At 36.0% G+C, this 21,958-nt stretch overlaps 2 non-coding genes across 2 annotated transcripts; both read left to right on the forward strand.

The window, feature by feature from the left end:
* Window positions 1-2,571: 2,571 nt before the first annotated feature.
* LOC126032744 (small nucleolar RNA SNORA51) lies at window positions 2,572-2,704 on the forward strand. Its single transcript, XR_007503960.1, has one exon. It is a non-coding gene; the product is annotated as a small nucleolar RNA SNORA51 (small nucleolar RNA).
* Window positions 2,705-3,106: 402 nt separating this feature from the next.
* LOC126032939 (U6 spliceosomal RNA) lies at window positions 3,107-3,213 on the forward strand. The gene has a single exon (XR_007504098.1). It is a non-coding gene; the product is annotated as a U6 spliceosomal RNA (small nuclear RNA).
* The last annotated feature ends 18,745 nt before the right edge of the window (window positions 3,214-21,958 follow it).

The raw sequence follows: 21,958 nt of genomic DNA on the forward strand, positions 1-21,958 counted from the left end.
AATCACATAATAGTCTTGGTTGAGAAATTCTAATATAGAATTGTAGAATTGTGCAAATAGAATAAAGAAATGTAGAATGATAGAACTGTTATATGTCTGGCAATAAACATTATGAGTTAAAGGCCATAAGATAGCTACTGAGATCAATAAAATATATGTGGTGTATGTCTAATAAGCCTCCATATGAAGTCGATGAATTCCAAGTTCATAAATTTTTATACTGTCTTTTTTATTTTTTGGTTTGGGGCATACATGGTGGTACTCAAGGTTTACCCCCGATTCTGTGCTTAGGGATCTCTCCTAGTAGTGCGCTCTCTCTCTCTCTCTCTCTCTCTCTCTCTCTCTCTCTCTCTCTCCTCTCTTTCTCATATCTCTAATTCCATATTCTCCTTAGAATTTGTAATAGTTTCATTCAATAAAAACTATTCTACTTTACTTTAAATAAAAAAGAACTCTATTTGCTTTTTGTATGTGTTCCTCTAATTATGCTTTGTGCATATAATAATTTTTCTTCAAGATGGTATTATTAAAATTTAATTTATAATTATGCTGAGATTTAAGCATCTAGTATAAATTAATTTTTGAATATGTCCAATTTTTATGAAAACTATACCAAATATTTCACAAGTTAAGATAATTATTGTTAAATAAAAGTTAGGAGTCTGTTAGTTTTATAAAAAAAAAAAAAAAAAAAAAAAGCATGTTCTTCTGCCAGATGGAATCTTCAGGCAGCAAGAATCGCCTACTAAAAGCCTCCTACTAAAATGCCCTGGTATATCCCAGAAATCTAAGCCCTAATCTCCAAATTGGCAGAGGAATCCAAGACATCAACATTAGAGCCCAGATATAGAAAAACGTTAAATTGATTGGACATTTACTAACCCAAAATGTTTCCCCTTAAAATTCTGTAACCAATCGCTGAAGTGGAGGCTGCATATTTTCCTTCCAGGGACTATATAGGATGCTAGGATTAAACTTGGGTCTGTCCTGTGTCAGCTGCGTGCAAGGCAAACACCCTAAAACTGTGCTATTGCTCCAGCCTCTCCTTTGGCTTTCTTATAAGACTTCTGTACATTGGAGTGTAGTCTTTATTGCAGTAAAGTCTCTTGCTTTGTTTGTACTCAGAGTTCCTTGAGCTGTTTTTCATAAGCAAGAACCCATCTTGTGGATGAGTTGCCTGTCTATCATAAACTTATCAATTAATCATATTTCTATATCATTACAAAATGTGTCAGCAAAAAAGTAGTTCAAGACTTAACTATAAGAAAAATGAGATAGGGCCTGGAGAGATAGCACAGCGGTGTTTGCCTTGCAAGCAGCCAATCCAGGACCTAAGGTGGTTGGTTCGAATCCCGGTGTCCCATATGGTCCCCCGTGCCTGCCAGGAGCTATTTCTGAGCAGACAGCCAGGAGTAACCCCTGAGCACCGCAAGGTGTGGCCCAAAAACCAAAAAAAAAAAAAAGAAAGAAAAATGAGATAAATGTTTGTCAGAAAGTTTTCATCAATAATTATTAAATCATAAATAATAAATTATAATAATGATAAAACAAATTATAAATAATGTTGAACTGTTTTCAGGGTTTGGATAGATAGTGCAGTCACTTACCTATAACAGGCTGATGCATATATAATGTCCTTCCACTAATATGATTCCCTGAATACCACCAGGAATAATCCCTAAAGAGAGTCAGGCAGACACTCTGAGACAAGTTGGGTGTGGACTCATAAAGAGGACAAAAAAGTCTATAAAACCCAACAAACAAACAAACACACACATACAGAACCAAATATGTTTGTACAAACTTTCCTTATTTAAATAATGTAAGTTATCTTATTTAAAAACCATATATTATATAGTTGACATAGTTTACCCTAAATACATTTGTTTTTAGGTAAGTGGTAGAGAAATTTAAAAAATTAAAGAAAAAAGAATAAAAGAAAATAAGAGAAAGAAAATAAAGAGTACAGGGAAAAGTACATTTGTGAAAATTATAGAATCTTACAATGAGGTCAGCAAATCATTGTCAAAGGGTTTATTAAACTTTTGTTGCCAGTTGGTCATCTGTTTTTTTTTCTTATTATTTCTGAACATTAGGTGCCTTCAAGTAAACATTGGTGTTTAAATTGATGTATTTGTATGAAATGACTGTATTACAGAAATAGGAGTTGTCATGTGGCTGCATGTGTAAGCACACAGTCCAGGAATTCCAAGCACTATTGTTGATACTGCAGATTTTGGGGGCACATTTTTGGCTGTCAGGCCTTACAGAAGTACAAGGATGCCCACATTTATTTAAAAAAGAATATTGGTGTTGTGAACCCAAATACCAGCATACCTAGAGATTTGGTTAGATTGGAGTCTCTGCAAAAACATGTAGATGGGGAGGAGGGACGGTCTGACTATAGTAAAAACAAAACTTATGAATAAATTCTTATGCACACTGCATACATCTTATTTTGCAATGAAGAAACAAAACACATACAAATACAATACGTGGCCTGCGGGCCATAGTTTGAGGACCACTGAATATATACATATATATATCAAAAAAAAAGAAAAGAAAAGATAAGGCCTCCCAATTCTTACCACAGGCTGCGTTCTTTACACTGACTATATAGAAAGAGAAGGTACAGTAAATGCACCCCATATACACCTCAACTCAGGCCCTTTGCATGGTCTCTATTATGAATTGGAGGACAAAAAAAAAGATGTAGATGAATAGTGAAGCCTGGCCATTGGTGAAGCAGCAATTATGGGGAATGGCTGTGGTGATGTGGCTTCTGCAGGATATTTGGCCCAATTTTCCTCCCTAGATTGCCAGCTTTCAGCTGGCAATTATGTGTACCCATACTTTTTACAGCTTGGTTTTCATCTCTTTTGAGAAGTCTATGGAGCTGGCCAATTGCGAACTGTGTTCTTGGGGCATGGTTTTGTCTTAATTTCATTTAAAAAAATTATACCCATAGAATCTTTGCTAAGTCAAATGATGAGAACAAATTACCTATGTATGTAGATCATTTACAAACAAGACAAAATACTATAACTTTAACGATTGGGTTTGTTTATTTGGCTTTTTACTACAGAAAATAAAAAATGAGAGCACTGTGCTCGCTTTTGCAGCACATATACTAAAATTGGAATGATACAGAGAAGATTAGCATGGCCCCTGCGCAAGGATTACACGCAAATTCGTGAAGCGTTCCATATTTTTAAAGCCCTGCTCCAAGAAATAAGAGAGGACACATAAAAATAGAAACACATACCCTGCTCATGGATTGGCAGGATTAACATCATTAAAATGGCAATACTCCCCAGAGCATTATACAGATTTAATGCAATCCCCTAAAAAATACCCATGACATTCTTCAAAGATGTGGATCAAACACTTATGAAGTTCATCTGAAACAATAAACACCCTCGAATAGCTAAAGCACTCCTAGGGAAAAGGAAAATGGGAGGCATTACTTTCCCCAACTTTAAACTGTATTACAAAGCAATAGTTATCAAAACAGCATGGTATTGGATAAAGACAGACCCTCAGATCAGTGGAATAGGCTTGAGTTCTCAGACATTGTCCCCCAGACATACAATTACTAAATTTTTGACAAAGGAGCAAGAAATCCTAAGTGAGCAGGGAAAACTTCTTCAACAAGTGGTGCTGGAAGAACTGGTTAGCCACTTGCAAAAAAGCGAACATAGACCCCCCAGTTAGCATCATGTATGAAGGTAAAATCCAAATGGATTAAAGACCTTGATATCAGACCTAATACCATAAGGTATATAGAACAACACGTCGCTAAAACACTCCATGACATTGAGACTAAAGGCATCTTCAAGGAGGAAACTGCACGTTCCAAACAAGTGGAAGCAGAGATCAACAGATGGGAATACATTAAATTGAGAAGCTGCTGCACCTCAAAAGTAATAGTGTCCAGGATAAAAGAGTCACCCACTGAGTGGGAGAAACTATTCACCCAACACCCTTCAGATAAGGGGCTAATATCCAAAATATACAGGGCACTGACAGAACTTTACAAGAAAAAAACATGTAATCCCATAAAAAAAATGGGGAGAAGAAATGAACAGACACTTTGATAAAAAAGAAATACAAATGGCCAAAAGGCACATGAAAAAATGCTCCTCGTCACTAATCATCAGGGAGATGCAAATCAAAACAATGATGAGATACCATCTCACCGCGCAGAGATCGGTGCATATCACAAAGAATGAGATCAGTGCTGGCGGGGATGTGGAGAGAAAGGAACTCTTATCCACTGCTGGTGGGAATGCCTTTTAGTCCAACCTCTATGGAAAACAATATGGAGATTCCTCCAAAATCTGGAAATTGAGCTCCCATTTGACCCAGCTAGTCCACTCCTAGGGATATACCCTAAGAACACAAGAATACAATACAAAAACCCCTTCCTCACACCTATATTTATTGCAGCACTATTCACAATAGCCAGGCTCTGGAAACAACCAAGATGCCCTTCAACAGACGAATGGCTAAAGAAACAGTGGTACATATACACAATGGAATATTATGCAGCCATCAGGAGAAATGAAGTCATGAAATTTCCTATACATGGATGTACATGGAATCTATCATGTTGAGTGAAATAAGTCAGAAGGAGAGAGAGAGATGCAGAATAGTCTCATTTATCTATGGGTTTTAAGAAAAATAAAAGTCATTTTTATAACAATCCTCAGAGACAATGAGAGGAGGGCTGGAACACCAGCTCACTTCATGAAGCTCACCACAAAGAGTGGTGAGTGCAGCTATAGAAATAACTACACAGAGAACTACCATAATCATGTGAATGAATGAGGGAACTGGAAAGCCTGTCTGGAGTACAGGTGGGGGTGGGGTAGGATGGAGGGAGATTCGGGACATTGGTGGTGAAAATGTTGCACTGGTGAAGGGGGTGTTCTTTACATGACTGAAACCTAATTACAATCATTTATGTAATCAAGACGTTTAAATAAAGAAAAAAATGGGGAAAAAAACTTATTGAAACTAAAAAAAAAAACTTAAAAAAAAAAAAACATGAGAGGACTGGGCATGGTACAGCTTTTCTGTCCCTGATTCTTATGTTTCCGTATGGAGACGATGACATGTTTAAAACAAGTAGTTATTTAATAAGTTAAAGAAAACCAACATCTTCTGGGGCTGAAGTGAAATACTTATTTAAGGAAAACAGTTAGTAGGAAAGACACTTTTTCAAGCATGAAAAGTTTGAATCTGTGGGAGAATTGCCTTTTAAAAATGGTTTTAGACTCTCCTATTCATTCTCTCCCTTCTCCAAATGGATGTGTCAATACCAATGGGCCTAAGGTTCTGATTATATTTGGTGGGTTTGTGATAGCAATTGTATACTATCTTGGGCACTGTTGGACATGATTTTTTTAAATTTCTGGGTGTCATATTTGATATGTCAGGTTATAATACTACTACAATAATGAGGTAGAGATGTCTCAGTGGTCACTTGGATCTGACCTATATTTATCTCTCTCTGCTTATAGTAAAGGGAAATTAATTGGCAACATTAAACTCTGGTGAGATCATTAAACACTAAATGTTAAATTCTGGTGAGGATTTTTACTACCATAAATTAGGACTGATACCTCTCTAAAAAAAAAAACTTCTTGAACCTTTGCACTAATGACCCCTTTTCAATAGTTAATGTTTTACATGATCCTGGTAATATAAAATAGGTATCCAAATCAAAAAATTGCTGATAAGAAATATATTTAAAAGCAAATTTTTTGTGAACACCTCATCCATTTACATGGCCCAAAATGGTGTTGTCAACCACAGTTTAAGAATCTAGAATAAGTTTAGGAAACACAGTTTAATGATCTAGAATATAAATTTCTCTGATAACTTCATTATGAAATTGGACTGAATTTAGAAGACTTTTTCTATTACTATGATAGCAATTTGATACAACATACATTTGTGAACAAGGATTCAAGCATTTACTTTTTCTTACTACCTGATTTCTCCAAAATATTTGAAACTTGTTATTATCATGGCAATAAACCCAGTTCTCCTTATAAAGGTAATAAAAGCAACAATCTACTGACTACCAGCAAATCAATTAAAAATATCTGGAATGGATAATATTGTATGTATGTATATAATAAACAAGTTTATTAAAAGTAGACTGATTTTTACACATTAATTCCATTATGATCATCTTTATTGGAAATGAGGAAAATCAGATGAAAAAGAAACTTTAATTCTATTGTTTTTGTGATTTTGATTTATTTCTGTAAATTTGACAATATCTTGAATTCTTTCTCTTTCAAATATTCTCCAAAACAATTTTTTCTTTCTCTGATTTAATAATTACTTTACAACACCCAATGCACAAAACTTAATTACACAAATGCTTTTAGAAAAGGCACACTTATGCCACATAATTTAATTCACAAACTTTACATTTGAGGCATTTTATGAGACGCAACAAAATTTTACCCCCGCCACTTTCTGCCACAAACACTACCTCTGCATAGATTAAAGGGCTTATTATAACATTTTTGAACACATTTAAAACCTTATAATTTTACCAACTGTGGTTTTTATTTTAGAAAAACATTTTAGGTCTACATTTATACCCTAAGGAATGGGGGGGGGGGTGTTGGCTAGCTTATTAGGATCTTAAAGAAAAATAGACCTTGAATGAGTTGGGGGTATATGGCTTCTTCCTAGAGTGGGGCCAGGACTTTATCTTTCTGTTTGTGCTGATCTGAGGTTTTGATATTTAAAACAAGAACTTTTAAGACCAGGAGGTAGGGGGTACCTTGTTGTTACTGGCTTGCGAATTATTTTTCTCTATACATGCATCTTTTGAAAAACTGTATAAACTTATTTGCTGGATAATGAATATTAATTTTTTCCTAAAAGGAGGCACATGCCAAAGGCCAATTATTTGTATTTTGCATCAGCCAATTAATATGCTGTTTTATTTTAAGGTTGAATAGGATAATTACGTTTATTTTAAAAATATTTTTTACAAAATTTGTTACCTGTGCTACACATATTTGACAAGGTGAAGCAGAAACTTGCACTGACAATGCGGGGAGGGGCCAGCACAGTTAATAGCAGGGAGGCTAGAAGTAAATTTTTTTTTACTGAAAGTTGGGCTCAACTTTTTTTACTGAAAGTTGGGCTGGCCCAAGCAAAATGTACTGAGTAAAGGGTGCATTAGACCCAGAAGTTTTAACAGCAAAGTGCAGATATCACAAGGTTTTATGGCTTAGCAGCTGACCTGGCTCAGTTTGGTCAGAAATAGCTTTTGGCAGGCACGGGGGACCATATGGAATGCCAGGATTTGAACCAATGACCTTCTGCATGGAAGGCAAATGCCTTACCTCCAGGCTATCTCTCCAGCCCCTTAAGGTTTTTCTTTGGAGGTTGTCTCTTAAAATATTTTTGCAGGTTTCATTAGCATTTTCATAAGCAAGCTGCTTGAAAAGGGATTATTATAATCTGCAGAGCCCATAATCCTTTCTACCGTTTCCAGGAGTCTGCTAATGAATTTATTGTAGGGTTTCTGGGGGCCTTGCACTGTTTGAGCCAGCAGAATGGTGGCTTGTGCACTTTTAGGCGTGGCTCTTCAAGCCTGGAGGGCAGCAGCATTGGTTTGAGCCAAACAAGCAGGGGAAAGCCTCTGTAGTCGTTCCCTAAGGGAGGGGAAGGTTCCCGAGCCGGTAAGCTGTTCATAGATCTGATCTGGGAGGGTAAAACCTACATCGCCCGGGTTGGCCTGTTGCCTGCATCGGCCAAAAAATTGTCTCCCAAAGTATATAGTGAGAGCATGGCAAGGTTGTGCTAGCAATTTCCTTCCATTCAGCAGGACCTAGCTGAAGCCTGAGCCCTCTGGACAGCCTGGGCTCTATCTAGGCTGTGGCTGCAAGTGACAGCACCCGTGCCCCTTTGTTGGGAACTCGCTTGGGCTGTTGATTAAAAAATACAGGGAACTGATATGAGTCATCAGAGGCTTAAAGCCGGGCAATATGTTCCTCCAGACTTTTTATCTCCTTAAGTTCTCTTAATTGTGTCTTTAGGTCGGCCTTACATTTTTTGAAGTTAGATGGGGCAGTCTGCTATGCTAGAACCTGGGGTGGATTAACTATTCGGGGTCTAGTGACTACAAACCACGGACAAATATCATGGACACATATAAAAAATTTAATTAAGTCTTTTTTCTTTACTTTAACGTTTCTTTCACCCAGCTCTTTCTTAAGATCTTTAATAAAAACCTCTTCTTTAGATAAAGTAGCCCCCATTTTTCCGGGGCGATAGTCCCTAATCTCTGGGACGACAAAGTAGCCCCCATTTTTCTGGGGCGATTGAACGGCGGTGTTAGTGATTACCTAGTTTAACCTTCCTGCACCCCGCCCTTAATAGGGTCTTACCAGCGACTTGTGGACAGTGTCCTGGGACTCGCGGTTTTGCCGTTCGGTCAGTATTCTGTAACTCGAGCTTCCACGTGGGCGCCATTCTGCAACCTCCTGTGGGAGACCCCCCGACCCTCGGGGGTGTGGAAATGAAGGTTGCTAGTTATTAGTGGGTTCACTCGAGCAGAACCGACCTGTAAAGAAGAACTAGAGAAATTAGTAATAAGGGCCCTCAAGACAACGCATGCTGTTCAAAAAAGGATTTATTGTCGGGGGGAATCAGCTTTTAAGGGCTGAAATACGTCAGAGGGTGTTACAAGTTTTCCACCAATTACAACTGTGAGCACTCATTAGCATAAGCTGGGGGCAGGTAATAGGGAGGGGCAAAGAGGTAGACCTGAGCACATGTTTATACTAAGAGAGTTTATATAGAAAACACAAGATCCAAACAGAGTCCCACAAATTCCACTCAGCAAGCACAAAGAAAACATCAGCTGTAATCCTAGTAACCTTTTGCTAACACAAAGACAAGTGGCTCTATATTTTTCTTTCTGGCTGGATGTATTGAGCTGCTTTGAATTACTTTAATATTTGTCTATTTCCTTTCTTCTCAAGGCATGGGCGCCTTTGGTCACGTGGGTGACCAGATTAGAATTACTGAGGTGTCCTATGTTCTAGGTTTCATTAGCTAGGCTCCCCACAGGTATGTGTCTCGATTTCCTTGTGTCCTACTTTATTTATTGAAGCAGGGTTTTGTAATTTTATTTGTATAGGTCCTTCACCTCTTTACTTAAGTTGACTCCAAAATATTTGAGTTTGTGTGACACTAATGTAAATGAGATTTTTTAAAATAAAATCTTTAATCACCATGATTACAAACATGATTATAGTTGGGTTTCAGTCATAAACAGAACACCCCCTTCACCAGTGCATATTCCACCACAAATCGCCACCTCCCTTCTTTAAGAAGAAGAATTTGAGAGAGGCATTCTACTTCTCTCACTCATTAAGATTGTCATTCCTAAATTCGAGAGAGGCATTTTACTTCTCTCAATCATTAAGATTGTCATGATAGTTATTAGTGTAGTTATTTCCCTAACAATGTAAACCAGACTTTCTGGTGAGCTTCAAATTCTGAGTTGGTTTTTCTGTCCCATCTAGCCCTTAACTCTATTGTCTCTGGGCCTTATTACAATAATAGCTTTAATTTTTCTTAAAACCCTTAGATGAAGAGATTACTCTGTGTCTATCTCTCTCCCTCTTATTTCACTCAGCATGATGGATTCCATTTACATTCATATATAGAAAAATTTCATGCCTTCATATCTCCTGATGGCTGCATAATATTCCATTGTGTATATGTACTAGAGTTTCTTTAGCCATTCATCTGTTGAAGGGCATCTTGGTTGTTTCCAAGTCTGGTTATTGTAAGTAGTACTGCAATGAATGTAAGTGTGAGGAAGGGATTTTTAAATTACATTTTTGTATTCCTAGTGTATATTTCTAGGAGTGGTGTAGCTGGATCATATGGTAGCTCAATTTCCAGTTTTTTGAAGAATCTCCATGTTATTTTCCGTAAAGGCTGGACTAGACAGCGTTACCACCAACAGTGAATGAGAGTTCCGTTCTCCCCACATAACCACCAGAACTGATTGTTCTTCCTCTTTGTGATGTATGCCAGTCTCTTATTAAGTTCTATCAGTACCTTGTATATTTTTGACATTAGCCTCTTATCTGATGGGTGTTGGTTGAATAGTTTCTCCCATTCTGTGGGTGGCTTTTGTATCCTAGATTTTATTGCCTTTGAGGTGGAGAAGCTTTTCAGCTTACTATATTCCCATTTGTTTATCTCTGCTTCCACTTGTTTTGAGAGTGCTGTTTTCTCCTTGAAGATGCCTTTAGTCTCAATGTCATGGAGTGTTTTAACTATGTGTTGTTCTATATACCTTATGGTTTTAGGTCTGATATCAAGTTCTTTAATCCACTTGCATTTGACCTTTGTGCATGGTGTAAGATGGGGGTCTGAGGTCACTTTTTTGCAAGTGGCTAACCAGTTGTGCCAACACCACTTGTTGAAGAGACTTTCCTTGCTCTATTTAAGATTTCTTGCCCCTTTATCAAAGATTAGTTGATGGTATGTCTGGGGAACATTCTATGAATACTCGAGTCTATTCCAATAATCTGAAGATCTGTCTTTATTCCAATACCATGCTGTTTAATAGCTATTGCTTTGTAATACAATTTTAAATTGGGGAAAGTAATGACTCCTACATTATTTTCCCCAAGTATTTCTTTAGCTATTGATGATGTTTATTGTTTTAAATAAATATTAAGAGAGTTTGATCCACTTCTTTGAAGAATGTTATCAGTCTCCTTGCAGGGGTCTCAAACTAAATTTACCTGGGGGCCGCAGGAGGCAAATTCGGGGTGATCCTTAAATGCAAAGTCAGTAGTAAACCTTGAACATTGGGGGGTGTGACCCAAACAACTAAAACAAAACAAAAAAGATTACTCTAGGGCAAGGCCACCAAATGTTGTAAGGAGGGCTGCAGATGGCCCTTAGGCTGCGAGTTTGAGACCCCTGCAAGGAATTGCATTAAATTTGTACAATGGTTTGGGGAGCATTGCTATTTTAATAAAAATAATTCTGCCAATCCATTAGCAGGGTATGTGTTTATATTTAATAGTGTCCTCTCTTATTTTTTGAAGCAGGCTTTTGTAGTTTTCTTTGTATAGTTCCTCACCTCTTTAGTTAAGTTTACTTCAAGATGTTTGAGTTTGTGTGGCACTAAGATGAATGAGATTTTTTTAATGTTAATTTCTTCTTTATCATTAGTGCTGTATAAGAAGGCCGTTGATTTTTGAGAGTTAATTTTGTAGCCTGACACTTTGCTATATGAAAATATTGTTTCTATTGTAATCTTTTTGTCAGAGTCGTTAGGCTTTTCTGAATATAGTATCATGTGATCTGCAAACAGTGAGAGCTTGGCTTCTTTCTTTTCTATCTGGATATCCATGATATCTTTTTCTTGCCTAATAACTATAGCAAGTACTTCCAGTACTATGTTGAATAGGAGTGGTGAGGGAGGACAGCCTTGTCTTATACCAGATTTTTAGAGGAAAGATTTATAGTCTATCTCCATTAAGAATAATATTTGCCATTGGCTTGTAGTAGATGGCCTTGACTATATTTAGAAAAGATTTTTCCATTCCCAACTTTTTATTAAGAATAGGATTTGGACCTTATTGAATGCTTTCTCTGCATCTATTGATATGATCATATGGTTCTTTTTTTTTTTTTTTTGGTGTTTTGGGCCACACCCAGTGACACTCTGAGATTAATCCTGGCTATGTGCTCAGAAATCGCTCCTGACTTGGGGGACCATATTGGATGCCATGGTATCAAACCATGGTCTGTCCTAGGCTAGCGCCTATAAGGCAAACAACTTACTGATCTAAGCCACCACTCCAGCCCCTAATCATATAATTCTTATTTTTTTGTTGTTGTTGATATGGTATATTATGATGATTGATTTATAGATTTTAAACCATCCTTACTTTTCTAGGATGAAACCTACTTGGTCATGGTGAATGACCTTCTTGCTGATGCATTGGGTCCTATTTTGTTGAGGATCTTTGCATCTGTATTCATCACGGATATTGGTCTGTAATTTTCTTTTTTGGCAGCATCTCTGTCTGGTCTTGCTATCAGGAAGATTTTTGCTTCATAAAAACTATTTGGAAGTGTTCCTGTTTTTCAATTTTATGAAAGATCCTGAAAAGGATTGGTAGTAGTTCCTCTTTAAAGGTTTTAAGTAATTCATTAGTGAACTCATCTGTGCCTGGGTTTTTGTTTTTGGGATAACTTTTGATTACCATTTTAATGTCCTCAATAGTGATGGTGAGCTGTCCTGCTCGCAGACAGTAAAGCTGGTTTCTGCTGTGTGACCTGGAATATCAGACAAGATGTCTTGGGCCTCCTCTCTGCTGTCCTGAGTCCTGGGATTTTCATTCTCTCTGCCATTGTTCCCTGAGGACTCATCTTTTCAGGTGAGCAGTCCTGCCCACAGACAAGCTCCAACATCCATTCATAATTAAAACCCTTTGTATAGCAAGTAGGGGCATTTGACTTAGAATTGAACAAAGGGGAAGCACTAAGTCCAATACTTGGAATTCAAAGACTTGGAATTAACCTAGATGTCCAACAATAAATATGTGAATCATGAAGATGTGGTACATATGTACAGTGAAGAACTATATAGGTCTAAGGAATGATGCAAGTTTGTAATTCACTGCAACCTTGATGGAACTGGAAGATATCATGTTAAATAAAATAAGCCAGAAAAATAAGGATAAATACAGAATATCATTTGTATATGGTAATACATACACATGTAATATAAGTAATACATAAAGCATATGTATTATTATAAGTGATATAAGTAATGCGTATAAGCATAAGGGAATACAAGTTTAAATGAGGGTTTTATAGAGGACTCTTGGCCAGAAAATATAGTGAGGAGAAGAAAATAGAGTGGAGGAGGTGAAAGACAGATGTTAGAAAAGGGGTCAGAGGTCAAGGGGACTCAAGCTCTCACTAGTGGTGCTAAGGAAGGATGGAACTAAGTATCTAAACCATGGAGTCAACAACAATGAAATCATGAGACTCAAACTTTCACAAGTAATCTAAAAATGTACCTGGTGCCCTGCAGACTGAGATTGGGTAATGGTGGCATAGGATGGTTCTAAGAATATTAATAGAGGGAGGTTGACACCAGTGGTGAATTGGTACTGAAACATTATATGTCTGAAGCTTATGTATGAATAACTTTCTAAATCACAAAGCTTTAACTAAAAGAACTTAACAAAAAAAAATCTAAGTCTCTTTAAAAGTACAGTTTTGAAAATCTATTTTTAATTAAAACAATTAATAGTCTGATTTTAAGTTGAAAAACACTCCATTTAACAGCAGTAACTTTTAAATTAAAAATCCATCTAAACACATTAAATAATACCAGTTGCGGGTCCACAAAAGTGAGAAAAAAGAATTTCACGTTAGACAGTGCAAGTGTATGATGCAGAGGAGAAGAAAAATAAATGAGTAGTTTTATCTAAACAGTTTATCTTACTATTTAAAAAAATAAGAAATACACGTTTTGAAAAAACCCGTAAGAGTCAAATTGAATAGCAGCTTCCTGCACTAATTCAGTTCTACTTGAAATCTCATTTGGCTGTCTTCACAGTATTGTTATTCCTAAATTACTGGATTCCTTCCTTAAGCTTCTTGCTCAGTGGGAAGTGTAATGCAAATATTTTCAGATGAGTCACCTCCCTTTATAAATGATTTCTTAATATTTTGACTTTCTGGTTGAGAGTCTGCCAAAACAAGGGGTGCCTTCGTGAATTGTCAGAGGATGGAGAGGGTAAACATAGGACACATCGTATATTTTTTCTGTTCAGATTGCAGTCATCCAACTCTAGTTGAAACTGTCAGGTAATTTTGTTATTTCCTAACTCAATCCTTAGTTCTAGCCTGTAACTTTAAAAAGTATCTAAAAAAGTATTTACTCTTTATTTATCTATTGTTATTATTAAAATGATTTATTATGCTTCATGCCACAGGCATACAGTAGGGATAATGTCTATGGCTTTGAAATACAAGCTTATTATGTGACTTAAGAGGAAAGTTTTATTTTACTGTAGTTGTATATACATTATAAATTTACATTTAACTCTTATTTCACTACCAGGCTGAACAGACATTCTTATAATTATAGTTCATTGCTGGTTTTTTTTTTTTTTTTTGGTTTTTTTTTTTTTTTTTTGGTTTTTGGGTCACACCCAACAATGCTCAGGGGTTACTCCTGGCTGTCTGCTCAGAAATAGCTCCTGGCAGGCACGGGGGACCATATGGGACACCAGGACTCGAACCAATCATCTTAGGTCCTGGATCAGCTGCTTGCAAGGCAAACACCGCTGTGCTATCTCTCCGGGCCTTATTGATGCTTTTGACGGAGAAAATGTAAGAGTGCAGCTCGTTATTGGAGCCATACAGTTTTGGCAAAAATATTTAACACATTCATTAGGGATGGCATATGCCTAGACCATTTAAAAGCCCTTGGTCATATAGACATATAAACTTGTGAAAACCTGTGCATTCGATTTTATCTTTGAGAAAAAAGAAAAGAATATAACCTACTTATGTTCCTCTGTCCATACTATGCAATGACACATGGTCCAGTAAATTATTTAAAAATTTAGTTTGGTTTTTATATGCTGTTTCAATATATGAAAATCATATTTTCTTATTAAGAGATTTTGACATTAACCTCAATTTCTCAAAACACATTCAGCCTTCTAAGTGGAAATGTCCCTTTTCATATACCAGCTTCTGCATTCTGTATTTTACTATGTGTATATATATGCAAATTTGGGGGCCACACCCGGTGATGCTCAGGGGTTACTCCTGGCTATGCGCTCAGAAATCGCTCCTGGCCTGGGGGACTATATGGGACACCAGGGGATCGAATTGCGGTCTGTCCTAGGTCAGCCATATGCAAGGCAAATGCCCTACTACTGCGCCATTACTCCAGCCCCTGTATATAACATTTTTTATGTATAAAGCAACTTAAGTGTCATACAAGAGATATGTAAATGTTTGATTGGTTCTATAATCTCAATGTGAGGAAATAATATTTATTGAGTTGAGAGTTTTTCTGTAATGTCAATAGGGGACATCATAGTGAAAACACTTTGTACACAATTTCAAAACTTAATCATACAGTGTTGGCCAAATTATATTGGAGATTGATTATATTTGCTTGAAAATCCATCTGTTCTCACTAGATAACACTGTATTTTAATGGATGTAGTTTTAAGCAGACTGAGAAATTTTTCAAAAGTTTTACTTACTTTTATCCACTTGCGGCTTCATTCTAAGTTACCGAGTGAAATTAAGTGAACCAAATAAAACAGATCTATTTTCCCCAATATAAAAATTCATAAAAGTATATGCCTGTGAATTTTAGGATATATAGAAATTAGAAATGAGGACATAGAAGATGAATGTCCCTAAAACATTATGACAGCCTAGGCAGTTGAGAACACATGTACTTAAGAAGTACACATTTTCATTTTAAAAGGCATATTTAAAAATATTTTGTGAAGAAAATTGAGGAACATTTAATATAGTGATAAGAGTCCTATTAGAAGAAATTATACTTAATTCATTTAGTCCTTTAGAAATAATTTAGTCTATGATTTTCATCTTTTTTCTCTTTCTTCATTTTAAATCAATATTTATAACCCCTAGATGGACTCCTTCCAGTTTTTTGTCTGTTGGTTTTTATTTTTATATTTCTGCTTTTGTTTTTTCTTTTATCATCTTCTTCTTTTACTTTTTCTTCTTTTTTTCCCCTCCAAACAAAACCATATAACTTAAATCATCTTGTTTTGCCTCATAAATTAAGGGGGAGGGAATGGATGGTACTAAGACCAAACAGTCATATGAACATTGAGTAGAAATAAAAAATGATCAGACTTGACCAATCCCAAAGTCAATGACAACAAAATTGATACCCAATCTTCAACAAGCAATACACCGAGAGGACCAGTAATACTAACAGTCCAGGGGGCAAAGGAGGGAGATGCTGTGAAGAGGGTTGAAGGGAGGACAACACTGGTGGTGGGAATACCCCTGATTTAATGTCACTATGTACTTTAAATATTACTGTGAAAGACTTGTAATTCATGTTGATCACAATAAAAATTATTAAAAAAAATTTAGTCCATTTTAGTGGACATATAGTGTACATATTATATTCAATTCAGGGACTGTATAGTGGACAAAGAATACTAAAAAAATAAAAACAAAAGCTAGGAAGTAACATAAAAGTAGTCTTACAAAACTCTCCAGATGCTATCATCTTTTGTTTGTTTATTTTAGGTCTACACCTGACTATATTCAGGGATTACTGCTGTCTCTATACTCTTGTATTTCTTCTGGTGAAGCTCAATGTACCATATGTGGTGCTAGATATGAAACTTATTTAGTAAGGCAAGTGATTTTACCCACTAAACTATCTCTCCAACTGACCTCAGACTTCTCCACCTTTTAGGTGTAAATGAAGCTAAATTAATAAAAATTAATAATGGGGCTGGAGCAGTGGCACAAGCAGTAGAGAATCTGCCTTGCATGTATTAACCTAAGATGGACTGCTGTTAGATTCCTGGTGTCCAAAAAGGTCCCCCAAGCCAGGAGTGATTTCTGAGCGCATAGCTAGGATTAACCCCTGAGCATCACTGGGTGTGGCCCAAAAGCCAAAAAAGAAAAAAAAAACACTAAAAAACCTAGTAAATAATGATTTGGGCATGACAATTGTTTGTTTGTTTGTTTTTATCATAACTAAGGGACCTCTTTACTCCATCTAAGCTTCTGGAATTGTCTCAGATTTCTGAGGGTTGTTTTAGATGTGCTTAGTGTTCTTTAATGTATCTCCTTCATGGTCTGGCAAAGGCATTTATGTCAAGACCTTGATACTTTTACTGCTTGAGTTGCTGCCACACAAATGCCACCTTATCGGTATTAAATTTCTCATGCTTGGAAAACTTCAAAACATTTTTTAAAAATAATTTTATTTGGGGCCCGGAGAGATAGCACAGCGGTGTTTCCCTTGCAAGTAACTGATTCAGGACCAAAGGTGGTTGGTTGGAATCCCGGTGTCCCATATGGTCCCCCGTGCCTGCCAGGAGCTATTTCTGAGCAGACAGCCAGGAGTAACCCCTGAGCACCGCCCGGTGTGACCCAAAAACAAAACAAAGAAAATTAATTTTATTTAAGCACCATGATTACAAACATGTTAGTGGTTGGATTTTAGTTATCAAAAAGAACACACACCCCCCTTCATCAGTGCAACATTCCCAGCAAAACTTCAAAATCTTTGAGCTGCCACATGTTCAGTGATATATGGCATTGGGCTATAGTTACATATTATTCTCTAAAATGTTAGAAAAATTTCCCTTAGTCCTACCGTCTGTGTTTTCTCATCTGAATTCCTAAGCAGAGCTGTTTAGATCTGGGATTCATAGTGTTTTTTCACATTCAGTCCCTGCTTTACTATTCCCCTCTTGCTTATCCCTGCTAAAAATTTATTCCCCTTACATATTCTTCCTCAATGCAAATAATTCACACAAATAAATACTTTCAAATTATTTACAATTAAGCAGACACAGAGTAACTTTATACTTTGTAAATAAGTGGGTGCTTATAATAGATTGATAAAAGTTAGGACATAGTTTACTTGCCAGATTTAGGGAGCATACATAGGGATGATGAGCTCAGGCTCCGAGAGTGGTGGCAGGGCCTTAGAAACCTTCCTGAGAAACATGACAACAAATGTGAGAATCTAAGGAGAGTGAAAATTTCTAGGCTTAGAGGATGCATAACAATGGATGTGGAGCTAAAATAGTGTTCATGAAAGCTCAGACATGAGTGGTCATGTGCATTTAAGTACAAATTCTCTCTTTAAAGGTTCAGTTTGGAAATCTCTATAAAACCTTCTCTTTTTATCCTTTTTCCATTGCTATGCACTATTTTTGCATTTAGAAAGTTAAATCTTTTGTTATTATTTTTGTAGGCATGCATGTCTTTCATTAATTGAAGATAAGCTAATTATAGATGTACTAAATTATTTGTACCTACTTAACATGAATAACCAGAATAATTTGCATGAAACAGATGCTTAATTATAAGAAGTATGTCTGAATGACTGAGTACTTAAATGGACACACTTTTCATGAAATAATTGTGGCATCAATGATTCAAACAGATGTGATAAGAAGCATCCTGATTCTCGATAAAAAGCAAAAGTTGAACAAAATACTGCTTGTATTTTGGAATAATATTTTTTTGTGTTAGCACTAGCAAAACATCATGTAACAGTGATGAAGAGAATAATCACTTGATGATTATATTAATAATAACTTCATATCTATTTTACTTATCAAATGACTAGTATTAGACATATTCTTGTGTCAGAAGCTATTTTATTTGGGCTTGGGAGCCATACCCAGAATGTTCAGGGTTTACTCCTATCTTCTTCTTCTTCTACTTCTTTTTTTTTTTTTTTTTTTTTTTTTGCTTTTTGGGCCATGTTCAGCGGTTACTCCTGGCTATTCGCTCAGAAATTGCTCCTGGCTTGAGGGACCATATAGGACACCAGAGATTGAACCAAGGTCTATCCTGGATCAGCCACATGCAAGGCAAATGCCCTACTGCTGTGCTATTGCTCCAGCCCCTATCTTTATTTATTTATTACTATTTATTTTTTATTGTGGTCAAAGTGAATTACAATTTTTTCACAGTAATATTTAAGGCATATAGTGATAATGAATGAGGAGCATTCCCACCATCAGTGTTTAAAGTTTTGCTTATTTATTTTATTTAATTTATTTTTGGGACCACAACTAGTAATGTTCAAGACTGACTTTTGGCTTTGCGGTCAAGGATCACTCTTGTAAGGCTCAAAGAACTTCTGTGGTGTCAAGGAACAAACCAAGGTCAGCTGCATGCAAGGCAATTATTCTCTCTGTTGTACTATCACTCTATTTTATTCATTCTCTTTCAAAAATTTTTGTATCTACTCTGTAGGATATTCCCTGGAGGGAATGAGCCCTGGAGGCCTTTAATTTTAGCTCCATCTCTTTGTGTGTGATTCAACTAGGATATTATTTTGAGTGACCTTTCCTATTCCAAACTAACTTCTTATTCACTCTTTATCCCATAATTCCATATTAGTTTTTTTCCTAGAATCTGTCACTTTGGTAGTTTTCTGGATTTTGTTAATTGTAAACTGTTTGCCACTCCATTTTGAATGTGGTCATTTGAGAACAGAAATCTCTTCTATTACTCAACTACTTATCCCTAATGTTTATCCAATTGCCTGGCATAAAGTTCTCACATATATTATAATAGATAAATAATATCATCAATGAACTATCAAAATGGGCAAACAGCAGTGTCATAAAATAAAAGAGAATATGCAAAGACTGCACATAGGGTTAGAAGACCTGCCTATCAAATGATCTTCCTATTAAAGAACGCTGCCAAAAAAAACTAAAATAAAAATTATGATGCTTTTGTTTTTTTATTTTAAACCAGGAAGACAAATGCTGGTAAAAAAAAAAAACATGGAAAATGCTATCTATGAAGGCCAATCGGTTGGCATTTTGTTGTTGACAGTTTTTCTGGTTTATTAATGAGAACTTTAAAATTTAAGGTGAATGACAGTAGTTTATAAAATGTTCTGTGTTGCTGTGATTTATGGGGGAGAAAATGTTATAATTTATGGACACTGCTGGTTGCTGATATGGATAAAAATCAATTCCCAAATTATCATTGATATAGGTCATGTTCACATTTTCTATTGTATCACAAACATAAGTGCTGTATGTCTATTTTGTTGATATCAATAAAACTATATGATATTTCTGGGGAACAAATATGTCAGAAATATCATAAATATAACTATATTTATTTTTTACTTCAACCTTTAATGTATTCAAATTCTGTGCTATGTCCCATCTAATAGACTTTTTTTTGTTTGTTTGTTTTTGGGTCACACCTGGCATCACTCAGGTGTCACTCCTGGCTCTATGCTCAGAAATCTCTCCTGGCTGGCTCGGGGGACCATATGGGATGCCGGGATTTGAGACACTGTCCTTCTGCATGCAAGGCAAATGCTCTACCTCAATTCTATCTCTCCAGCCCCAATTTAATTTTTAAATTAAAAATATATAGCACAAGAAAAGTCTGAATAGAATTACTTTTTAATAAGGGCCTTTGATTTTATCTTAGAACTTTGTAATTATTGAGTATTTTGAAATAGTATAAATAAAATATATGTGCCCATATTTTATTTATGTATTTATTTATTTATTTATTTATTTTTGGGTTTTTGGCCACACCCAGTGGCACTCAGGGGTTACTGATGACTCTGCTCTCAGAAATCTCTCCTGGCTCAGGAGACTATATGGGATACCTGGAATTGAAACCACATCAATCCTGGGTCAGCCCTTGTAAGGCAAATGACTTACCGCTGTGATACCACTCTGGCCCCAATGTGCCCACATTTTAAAGAGAATGAAAATTTTGAGGAACAAAATTAGGACATAGCAAAATAATTTATTGGCAAAATAGAACTCAAACTCTTGAACTAGAATGTTGCTTGGGTCAGAGATTTTGGAAATAATTTTATTGATGATCTGTAAGAACTTAATTTTTTATTTGTTTTTTGTTTGTTTGTTTTGGGGGAGGACCACACCCATTTGACGCTCAGGGGTTACTCCTGGCTATGTACTCAGAAATCGCTCCTTGCTTGAGGGGACCATATGGGATGCCTGGGGATTGAACCGCGGTCCCTCCTAGGCTAGAGCTTGCAAGGCTGATGCCTTACCTTTAGCGCCACCACTCCATGTAAGAACTTAATTTTTAAGGAATAATTATATTATATATATTCTGTTCTTATGGATGTCATTGAGAACATGAAAGCTATATCAATTTTTTTCTTCTTGAACTTTTAATATGATTCCTGTTTTTGGTTTGCTTCATAAACATATAATATTGAACCCTTCTTTATTTTCACTTTAAACAGTGATGTTATTAATTAATTTGGAAGGGGGTTGGGACTACACCTGATAGTGATCAGGGCTTACTCCTAACTCTGTATTTGGAGTGTCACTTCGGGAAGAGCTTGGGGGACCTCTTGGGTGCTGGGAATCAAACCTGGTGTCAGTCTTATTCAAGGCAAGCACTATACTCATTGCACTATCTCTCTAGCCCCTACTCAGTAATATCAGATCCCGACTATTCCATATAAATTCTGATTTAAGTGACCTTAGATATTAAGCATTTATCCGATTGCCTAACTCTGCATCCAGAGCTGAAAACTATTGTTTTTTTTTAATGAATTTATGGGTAATTTATATACTCTCATAAACGAATCACTGTACTGATAGTGTCAAAATACATGACACAAATCTAATTTAATTTAAATTTCACTTGATTCAGGTAACAACATATTTGTTTGGAACAGTCACATGACAATTTTGAAATCATCAAGCACTCAATTTCCTCCACTTGCTTCTGTTTTTTACTGTCTAGGATTCTGGAAATAATGTTTTTCCTTCTCTTTGCTTTCTACTATATTAAACTCAATTTTCTTCACTTTCTTCTGTTTTTTACTGTCTAGGATTCTGGAAATAATAAGTTTTTCCTTCTCTTTGCTTTCTACTATATTAAACTAGTAAGTAATTATGAGAAATTGTATTTTAAATGTTTCTTAAGAATTTTACTCTTTACTTAAACTTCGCTTAGCTAAGATTTTCTTATTTGTTCTTTCTTGGTGTCTACAAGTATTTTTTTCCTCCACAACCCTTTCCTACTCAGACTCACAAATTTTACTCAAATTCACCCAGCCTGTCAATCTAAAATGGTAAATTCTAAGCACAATGTTAATTATATCATTTAAAATAAAATACTTGGATATTTTCTT

Source organism: Suncus etruscus, chromosome 16, assembly GCF_024139225.1.
Source record: "Suncus etruscus isolate mSunEtr1 chromosome 16, mSunEtr1.pri.cur, whole genome shotgun sequence".
Classification (NCBI taxonomy): domain Eukaryota; kingdom Metazoa; phylum Chordata; class Mammalia; order Eulipotyphla; family Soricidae; genus Suncus; species Suncus etruscus.